The sequence below is a fragment of the Salvia splendens genome, chromosome 18 (genome assembly GCF_004379255.2).
Source record: "Salvia splendens isolate huo1 chromosome 18, SspV2, whole genome shotgun sequence".
Classification (NCBI taxonomy): Eukaryota; Viridiplantae; Streptophyta; class Magnoliopsida; order Lamiales; family Lamiaceae; genus Salvia; species Salvia splendens.
The window spans coordinates 7,854,904-7,864,214 of record NC_056049.1 but is presented as its reverse complement, the minus strand read 5'-3'; positions in this window follow the sequence as shown (position 1 = coordinate 7,864,214).

Genomic DNA, 9,311 nt, shown 5'->3' with positions numbered 1-9,311 from the left:
TGATTTTTCAATAATGAACTGAGTCAAATTTACTCGGTAGGTTTGGGAAATGTACATGGTAAATTTGTTTAATTATTACTCTCTCTGTCCCATAATAATTGTCACTCTTTTCCATTTCGGTCCGTCCTACAATAATTATCACACTTCATTTTTACCATAAATGGTAAGTAGGTCTCACATTTCACTAACTCACTTTACTCTCATTTTATTATAAAATCGATATGAAAAACTGGATCACACATTCCACTAACTTTTCCAACCAACTTTTCTATACATTTCTTAAATCTCGTGTCCACAATAAGAGTGACAATTATTATGGGACGGAGAGAGTAAAATAAAATTGCCGAGAATGTCACTACTTATTATATTCTCAACTCAATCACATTCGTGGGTTTATAATTCACTTGAACGTTAAGGTCTACTTTTGTACTCTAGTGTTATTTAGTCTCTCCGTTCCATAAAATTATGTGCAATTTCTTTTTCGTCCGTCCCACAAAAATGTATGCATTCTATTTTTGAAAATTTATCCGAATATATTCACAACTTATTTTACAACATATACCACCATTAAACACTACTAATAATGTGGGTCACATTTATCTACTAACACTACTTTAACTACAATTCTCCTCTTTTACTTTACAGATTTTGTCTTAATTCTCGTGTCATATCAATTGTCCATATTTTATGGAACGGAGGGAGTATGTATTTTCTATTTTGTTATTTTAATTATTGTCCCAAGCATAGTGTACTCGGTCAGCCAAACTTCCGACACTTTTTCGCGCCAATTATACCTAGTAATTAATAAACAAGTATTCCCTCCGTCCCGACAAAGATAACACTTTTCTTGACTGTGACGGGATTTTAGAAGTTATTGCTTAATATGTTTAATAGAAATGGTGAGTGTAAGTATTAAATGGAAAGAGAAAGGAGATGAATATTTTAATTCGAGATAGAAAAAAGTAGTTGGATGTACTAATTGAAATGCAAAATTTTCAAAAATAGAGATGTATCATCTTATTTAAGACAGACCAAAAAGGAAAACGTGTCATCTTAATTGGGACATAGGGAGTATTCAGTAAGTGCTCGCCCATGTCGGTGTTTACCGAGTGCATGTAAACTCGGCAACTCAACAAACACATTCCTAAATGGTAAGTAGTTGAAAATTTATTACATAATTTTAGTATTCAACCTCGAATTCAAGTACTAAGTCTTTCGAATAAGCATTTCTTCTCGAACTCCCAATTAGATTAACACTCTTGAAAAGTATTTTTATTCCTTATGTTCCAAATGGTCCATATAATCACATAGAACATCAATCCAAAGCTTCTTAGCAAACTTTTGGATTGGAGACCCCTTCCATGCTATGAAGCATACCACCGGTTATATGTGAAGACAACAAAATCAATATTTCATCGCTTGCTACTATGGTACCATAAACTGCTCGATACTCTGCAACTAAATATAACATGCTTCATTCTCTGGTTCCATCTTGCAAAGAACACACAGATCCTCCCTAATATCACCTACATCCATTCTTGAAAGTCTGTCATAAGTATTAAGTCTCTTCTCACAAAAGAAATTGTGCTAAGAGCAGGGTATTAGAATCTCATATTACCTTCATCACAACTCAAGTGATTGACTGACTTTCGGCACATGTTTTAGGAAAATGATAATAAATAGTTAAAATGCAGAGAAGATAAAGTAAGACATAGAATAATGTAGAGGAAGTCATCTGCTACATTATTCTCTACCTTAAAGCATCTCCAAGGGGAGAGGTAAATGAAGAGGTAAAAGTCATATAACTACCATATTTACCTTTTTTCTATAAAAAAATCATTCTTCAATGGGAGAGATATTTGAGAAGGTATTATAGCTTTTCTCATTTTGGAAATGTATCTTTACCTCTCTATCAATGGAGAGGTAAAATCTTATAACTACCATATTTGCCTTCTTTTCATGCAAAATCATTCTCTAAGGGGGTACTATTATTTTATTTTTAAAAAATGATTTACCTTTCTATATACTTTTTTTTTCATTTGGAATGTGTTATTTTTTAGAATGGTATATTTCACTTTATGAGAAGGTAAATAGATATAGGGTAGTGATAAAATGTAAATTTTAAATATTGTACAAACTCCAAATTTTGATCTGGATTGTTAGAAAATGTCAACATATAACAAAATAACAACAACAAAAAATGTCAACACAGTTTCAACACTATGTCAACACAACATCAACCGTTGAAATTTTGTTGACATTTTTTGTTGCTATGATTTTGTCATGTGTTGACATTTTTCAATGGTCCAAATCATAGTTTGGAGTTTGTACAACATTTAGAGTTTGCATTTGATTACATCCCATAGATAATATACCTCTTTCATTTACCTCTCCTTATTGGAGATGCTCTTAATTTACTTTATATCATTTTAACTGTGTATTATCAGTTTTCTAAAACAACTGACAAAAGGAAATTAATCATATGAACTGGGATGGAGAAGTATGGTTTAAATCATGTACCTCATTAAATAAGTAGAGAAAAACAATCCCACAATTTGAAATTAAATAAAATTTAATACTAATAATATATCTTAGAGAAAAACAATCCCACAATTTGAAATTAAATAAAATTTAATATTAATAATATATCTTATGGTTTTGATTGGCCACCATTATAAATTTATAACCTTGTCTACCAAAACTCATCACAGACAAAGGCCGAAGGTTCCATTGAAATACGCTAACAAGTTGTACATATCCAAGAAATGTCAAACCCTCAACTATAATTATTAAAAAATAAACTGGGTACATTTAATCATTTCAATATTTCTAGACTTGACGAAAAGTGGAAACTGAAATGGTCCACATTGGTGTGAAATCATATACAAAATCTCGCCCACAATTCCAGAAACTCCTTTTGATTATTTATTAGAGAACACTATGTAGGGATCAGACTTAGATCAAATTCACTAATTACCAAGACTTCTTTGTTCTTTATAAGGGAGCTCAGTCAAACTCCAACCAAGCGACTGATATTACAAGGAATTGAATATCGAAATACAGAATAGGAGTCTAACTATTACACAAGATAAGAATCCAGTTCAAGCTCCAGTGTCTTCCACCTGTACACTCAACAACCGAGTCAGTAACACAAGAACCCGATCCTCACGGATCTAACAAGGTTACACAAGTAAACACAACAGAACACAAAGCAAACACACTGAAACACAATGCTTCGGCTCAGACACTCGCCGATAGCACTAGCCTATTCTCAAGAACACAGATCCAAGGGAGCACAACTGAATCCTTGGGTGATTAACCTCACACTCCAGATTCCAGCACCAACAGGCTCCACAACACCAGATCTATCACCTCTGAGAACGATCTCACCAGAAAAACCTCACACATGAAACCCTAATTCGCCCAACACATCAGCAACCGAAGTGGTTGCCACCTCAGTTACTGTAGCTAGATCCTTTGCACTTTCAACCGTGCAAGATCACCAAAAGAACCAACGGAAAGCCGTCGGAGAAGAAAGCAGAAGGAGAGAGCGAGAGCAAGAGAAGTGAGAGAGAGTGTGTGTAAGTGAATGAATGAAACTGAAGGGTCTAACCTCTCACATAACAAGCACACATCGCCATCCAACGGCTTAGAGCCTTGATCCGGGTGAGAGTACACATGGCGGCATCTGGAGTATGAGGAGTAAGTATTGGGCCAAGCCCAATTCAATCATCACATGGGCCAAGGAAATAGACAAGCCCAAATGAAGGTCCACCAATTATTCAACATACTCCACCTTAGACTTCATTCTGAGAAACCAGCAAGTGCTACAAGCTAAAGTGAAACTCATCACAGCCAATAAGGCAATCCCCCTCAGCCTCAAAGAACACAACCAAGGTTCACTGGCATTTAGGGAATCACCATGCTGCCTCCAGACACCAGAGGGATTAAACCCATTAGTCTAGGAGGACTTCCTGCCTCTAGCCATATATCTGCTTTACCAATGCAAGTAAATGACTGAGGACTTTATCCCCGGGACATGCATCTAACCTAAATCAAAATGCAAAAACCTTATGCAGAAAAGAAGTTTCTCAACAGGTAAGCTTTTTGTCCCCATATCAGCAAGGTTTTTATCAGTGTGAACCTTTTGAAGAAATACTTCACCTTTTTCTACTATGTCTCTAATGTAATGAAATCTAACATCAATGTGTTTTGTCCTATCATGAAAAACAGGGTTTTTACATAACTGAATTGCAGACTGAGAATCAGAGAACACAATAGGAGATAACTTCACAAACTCCCTTCAACCAGATTGCCTCTTTCATTGCTTCTGTGATAGCAATATATTCTGACTCAGTAGTGGAAAGAGCCACTATATGCTGCAACTGAGACTTCCAACTAACACAAGACTTGCAGACAGTAAACACATAGGAGGTAGTTGACTTCCTCTTATCCCTGTCATTGGCATAGTTAGAGTCCGCAAAACCAGTTAAAGTAACACCTTCATCACATTTAGAATAACACATGCCATATTTAGCAGTCTGTTTCAGATATCTCAGAAGCCACTTTAAGGCTTCCCAGTGCACAGGACCAGGGTTAGACATGTACCTACTTAGGCATGACACAGCATAGGCAATGTCAGGCCGAGTGCTTACCATTAAGTACATCACTGAGCCAATCGCATTAGCATAGGGAACCTTCTTCATAGCATCAATATCAGATTTAGTTTGAGGGCATTGATCTTTACTCAACACAAAATGGGCAGCCAAGGGAACTGAAGTAGGTTTTGCATCAAACATGTTAAATTTTTTAAGCACTTTGCACACATAGGGTTCTTGATGCAGCACAACGGTAGAACACTTTCTATCTCTGAAAATATTTATCCCTAAGATTTTCTGAGCATCACCTAAGTCTTTCATGTCAAAGTTTTCACTTAAAGCAGACTGCACAAATTTGATAGTCTTCAAACAGGGTCCCATAATAAGCATGTCATCAACATAGAGCAACAAGAACACAGGCACAGGAGACTCAAGATTCTTAATATACAAGCATACATCAAAAGTACTTCTTACAAAGCCTAACTTATGCATGCAATTATTAAACTTGATATTCCACTGCCTAGGGGATTGTTTCAAGCCATACAAGGCCTTTTTTAGCAAACACACATGATTGGGGAGCTTGGGATCAACAAAGCCTTCAGGCTACTTCATATAGATAGGTTTATCTAAATCACCATGCAAGAAAGCAGTTTTAACATCTATCTGTTTTAACTCCCAATTAAAGTGAGCACACAAGGCAAGCATCAATCTGACAGTAGTAAATTTAACAATAGGAGCAAAGATTTCAGTGTAATCTACCTCCTCTTGTTGAGTAAACCCCTTTGCAACTAGTCTGGCCTTGTACCTAAGACCCTCCACCTCATTTTTTAGCTTATATAACCACCTGCAATCAACCACAGATGCACCAGGAGGCAAAGGAACAAGAATCCAGGTAAAATTGACTCTAAGAGAATGCATCTCCTCTAACATTGCCTTATGCCAATTATTTCAGAACTTAGACTTTGTAGCTTGCTTATAGGACTGGGGTTCATCCCCATCAGATTCAAACACATTAAAAGCCAAGTTAATGAGAGCAACCAAGCCAACAAATCTAACAGGTTTGTGAACATTAAGCCTTCTAGTCCTATCTCTAGCTAACACATAATTGCTCAAGTCAGTATTATCAATAGCATTTTGAACACCAGCAGGACTATGCAACACATTCTGAGCAGGGGAGTTCTGCCTAATAGGGCTAGCATGCACATCATTGTCATTCACATTTTGGGGCACATTATCAATTAACTCTCCTTCATGGGGTGTGTCATCAGATGTAAGAGCTGGATAAATATGCCAGAAAGGCTGCTCCACCTCACTTGGAGCATCATCTTGATTTTCCACATCAGTGAGTGGTATTGAGGACTCTTCCTCCATAAGAGGTTCACTGTCCTCAGGTGGTAGAGATGAGTCAGAGGTAAATTTCAAGCAAGGGAATTCAGTCTCATTAAAGACAACATCCCTGCTTATAATGACCTTGAACCCTGGTTCATCTCTCAGCCAGACTCTATAACCCTTAACACCCTCAGGATATCCAAGAAAAACACCTTTCCTAGATCTAGGCTCAAGTTTATCAGACTTAGTATGCACAAAAGCAGTACAGCCAAACACTCTTAGGTGAGAAAGAGATAAGTTTTTTCCAGTAAACACATGCTCAGGACACTGACCATTTAGAGGCACAGAAGGGGATCTATTAATCAGATAAGTAGAAGTTAATAAAGCTTCACCCCAAAACTTTTTCGACAAACCAGATTTTGCAAGCATGCATCTCACTTTTTCAAGCAAAGTTCTATTCATCCTTTCAACCACTCCATTTTGTTGGGGTGTGTAAGGAACAGTTTTATGTCTTTTAATACCATGAGCAGCACACAAGTCATCAATCTGTTTATTGCAGAACTCAAGGCCATTGTCAGTTCTGATAGCTTTAATCTTCTTACATGTCTGAGTTTCTATCAACATTTTCCAGGTTTTTAATCTCTCAAAGACATCATACTTATGTTTCATGAGAAAGCACCAAACCTTCCTAGAGTAATCATCAATGATAGATAGAAAATAAACAGAACCAGAGTGAGAAGATACAGAGGCAGGACCCCACACATCCATATGCAAGTACTCAAGAACACATTTTCTCACATTAACAGGCACAGGAGAAGGAAAAGAAACCCTGTGTTGTTTACCCAGCACACAGGTGTCACAAAAAGGCAGGCTGCCTTGCACATCAGAATCAGTCAACATAGCATGTTTTTTCAGTATATTCAAGCCTTTTTCACTCATGTGTCCTAGTCTCTCATGCCACAGCATAGTTTTATCACTCTTAATCACATTGGCATAAACATTTTCACATGATAGAGGCACAGCATTACAAACATACAAGCCACACTTCTTTTTGGCCTTGAAAAGACACATAGATCCTCTGCAAATTATCATGCATCCATCCCCCCATTTCCCCCCCATGCCAGCAGCTTCTAAAGCAGTGCAAAACATCAGATTGTAGCATAAATCAGGAACATATCTCACATTTTTCAAGCAGAGCACAAAACCATTGTCAAATTTTAAACATACTATGCCAATTCCATGGATTTCACATTTCTTGTCATCAGCCATTGACACATAGGTATTAATAACAGGTTTTAGCTCAGAGAACACCTCCTTAAAAGGACTAACATGATATGTACATCCTGAGTCACAAAGCCAATCATTTGAAGTAAAGGGGCACACAGGAGAGGCATTAATATACATCAGATCATGCACCATGAAAACACATTCATTATCAGCATCATATTTGGCCACATTGACAAGATTTTCAAGCTGAGTGTCATTATTAGGGGTTTTTTTCTTTTTAGGCTTAGTGCACTCCTTTTTATAGTGCCCTACTTCCCCACAATTGAAACACTTTCTAAAAGATTTAGGATCCCTGCTATTTGACCTAGATCTATGCTTTTTCTTTGAATTTGAGTTGGAACCTGATCCATAATTAGAGTCTTTGCCCCCTCTAGTTTGAGATCTTCCTCTTACATTTAGAGCCCTATTAAAAGCACTCTTATCAGCAGCCATTTCCCTTAATTCCAATTCTTTAGATTTTAAGGAGCTTACAATTAAATCCAGAGGAGCAGAATCCCTGCCATACTTAATGGCAGCTTTAACATCACTATAGGAGTCAGGTATGGCATTCATTAGAGCTATACTTGTGTATTCATCTATGGTTTTATCACCAGACCTTTTAATGTCTTGCACAAGCTTCTAAAATCTATCAATATTGTCATCAATGTCTTTAGATAAGTCAAGCTTAAATTTGAACAATTTTTCAAGCAGGTACATTCTAGAAGACATAGAAGTTTCAGTATACAGAGAATCAAGATTTTTCCACATCTCAGAAGCAAATTCTATATGATCAACCTTCCTAATCACAGAATCAGACAGATTTAACACAATAGTGGCTCTAGCCAATTCATTCATCTCATCAATTTTATCCTGAGCAGTATCTTCAGGTAAGGAGCCATCAACAACCTTAAACACCTTTTGTTGAATCAAAACACATTTCATTTTCTGTTTCCAGATCATAAAGTCATTTTTTCCATTGAAAGGGATCAGGCCAACAGGCTGAGTCATTTTTGCAAAGATTTTCACAAGAGCACAGGAAGCAAGACAAACACAGAGAGCCTTACACACCTTAAAGCACAGAGACATTCAGCAAACACTTAGAACACACTTTCTCACAGACAACCAGCCTCAATTCCCTGACTGTCACGAGCACACTGGCAAAGGCTATCCCAGTTCGCAATCACTCACTCTTGGAGGGCGCAGGGGTCACTTTGGCAGTATCAATGCTTGGTGGCCAAGTGAAGTGAGGTCAGAAACACAAAGCACCACATAGCATCACCAAACAACAGCAGAAGCAACAACAGAACACAAGAAAGCAGAAAAGTCCTAAGTTCTTGCCAAGAACCAACTACCAACAACAAATATCCCAAGCCTATAAATGGCACTACAACAGAAAAGAAATACCAGCAGGTTTCAGCCAATTTACCAGAGTGAATCCCCTCTCGAAGGAGGATTCCACTTGCCCACCTCCTTATGCGACTTGGCGTGCCGATCTAGTCCCCCCGTGGCTCTGATACCACTGTAGGGATCAGACTTAGATCGGATTCATTAATTACCAAGACCTCTTTGTTCTTTATAAGGGAGCTCAGTCAAATTCCAACCAAGCGACTGATATTACAAGGAATTGAATATCGAAATACAGAATAGGAGTCTAACTATTACACAAGATAAGAATCCAGTTCAAGCTCCAGTGTCTTCCACCTGTACACTCAACAACCGAGTCAGTAACACAAGAAACCGATCCTCACGGATCTAACAAGGTTACACAAGTAAACACAACAGAACACAAAGCAAACACACTGAAACACAATGCTTCGGCTCAGACACTCGCCGATATCACCAGCCTATTCTCAAGAACACAGATCCAAGGGAGCACAACTGAATTCTTGGGTGATTAACCTCACACTCCAGATTCCAGCACTAACAGGCTCCACAACACCAGATCTATCACCTCTGAGAACGATCTCACCAGAAAAACCTCACACATGAAACCCTAATTCGCCCAACACATCAGCAACCGAAGTGGTTGCCTCCTCAGTTACTGTAGCTAGATCCTTTGCACTTTCAACCGTGCAAGATCACCAAAAGAACCAACCGAATGCCGTCGGAGAAGAAAGC